This window comes from Chrysochloris asiatica, unplaced genomic scaffold (assembly GCF_000296735.1).
Source record: "Chrysochloris asiatica unplaced genomic scaffold, ChrAsi1.0 scaffold00097, whole genome shotgun sequence".
NCBI lineage: Eukaryota > Metazoa > Chordata > Mammalia > Afrosoricida > Chrysochloridae > Chrysochloris > Chrysochloris asiatica.
This window is the reverse complement of record NW_006408615.1, coordinates 7785027-7787006: the sequence shown is the minus strand read 5'-3', so window position 1 is coordinate 7787006 and position 1980 is coordinate 7785027.

Sequence of the window (1980 nt, the reverse complement as noted above, 5' to 3'; positions counted from 1 at the left end):
GCCCTGGTCACTGTGTCCTCCCTGGTCACTGTGTCCTCCCTGGTCACTGTGTTCTCCCTGGTCACTGTGTCCTCCCTGGTCACTGTGTTCTCCCTGGTCACTGTGTTCTCCATGGTCACTACATCTGCCCTGGTCACTGTGTCCTCCCTGGTCACTGTGTTCTCCATGGTCACTACATCTACCCTGGTCACTGTGTCCTCCCTGGTCACTGTGTTCTCCATGGTCACTACATCCGCCCTGGTCACTATGTTCTCCCTGGTCACTGTGTTCTCCCTGGTCACTCTGTCACCTGAAACCCACAGACCACAAACACTGTCACTGCTTTGCCAGGTTGCTGCCATCCCAGACATCTCTCTGACCCTGTGGGAGCCTGTCCCTGAGTGGTTTGCTGGGGTTGGGTGGCCCTCTGCCTGGCCCACTGGCTGGAGGCCCCACAGTCCTCTCTCTGCACATGGCAGCTTCTTTTCTCTCAGGGAGCTCAACACAGCCTCCCTGACTGTGCCTGTCCCCAGAGTCAGTTCCTTCCTCAGAGCAGAGCTGGGAGAACTACCACCCGGGCTCCTCACAGGCCCGGGCTACTACTCCTTCCCTTGCCCCAATTCCACATCTCTCAGAACAGGCACTAATGGGATTCTGCTTCTCTACAGCCTCCCATTCTCTAAGTCCTGGGCAGCAGACCCCCTCCAGCCTGGGGTAGATCTTCCAGCAAACTTCGCTCAAGCAGTCACGGGTCAGAGAGAGGTCAGCTTGTGGGCAAGGCTGAGAAGACGTTGTCCTGAACAAAGAACTGTGTCCTGAGCATTTCTAATCTGAATTGCAATCTTTGTAACTTCCCTAATAAATGGCGTACTTAAGAGTATCATTTGAACTCTGTGTGGCTGTTGTAAAGAATTACTGAGCCCAGTTGAGAAGTAGAGAGCGCTGTAGGAAGAATACTTGGAGGTAGAATTGGAAGAGAAGGGTGGAGGGTGGAGGGGTGTCTGATTTCAGTCTCATAGAAACCCACGTTGGGTTGATGCTGATGGTGATTTTTCTCTTCCTCCTGGTGAAGTTGGAGGAGGTAAGATGCTACCTGCCTCCACACAATCTTTGGTAGCCTCCTTCAGACAGAGAGGGTGCTGAGGACCTTGGACCCCCTCTGGCTCTCTGGGGAGTCACTACCCTTCCCAGTCTCAGAATAGACTTCTGTGCCCAATCCCGGAACAGAAGCCAGCAAACAAACACATCTGTGAACAAAAGACATATTGAGTCTTTATCCATCCATCCATCCATCCATCCATCCATCCACCCATCCTTCATTCACTGGCTTATAGTTAATGAGATACACTCTCTGGAGCACCCTTGAAAACGAGACATACATTTGGGGGTGTGAGCAGAACACATGTCAAGTCAAAGTCTGTATACTTTCACTACACTTGTTCAATCACTATGCCAAGCAAAGAATTCAAGAAATTGGACTCTATGAAGGAGAAGGTGGCATCAGGATTGGAGAAAGTCTCATTAACAACCTGTGATAGGCAGAGGACACAACCTTGCTTGCTGAAAATGAAGAGAACTTGAAGTACTTACTGATGAAAATTGAAGAATACAGCCTTCAATGTACAGAAAGTGAAAGTGGAGTACACTTCAACATAAAGAAAGCAAAAGTCTGCAAAACTGGACCAATAAGCAACATCGGGATAGAGAAAAGATTGATGCTGTCAAGGTTTTTATTTTACTTGGATCCATAATTAACACCCAAGATTAAAAAAAATGTTTTATTGTGAATTATGTGATAGTTTACATGGGAGAACATTTGTTGTTGTTGTTAGGTGCCATCGGTTCAGTACCGACTCATAGTGACTCTTATGCACAGCAGAGAGAAACACTGCCTGATCCTGGGCCAACCTCACTATTGTTGCCATGCTTGAGTCCATCGATGCTGCCACTTGGCCAATCCATCTCGTTGGGGGTCTTCCTCTTTTTCTCTGACCCTCCACC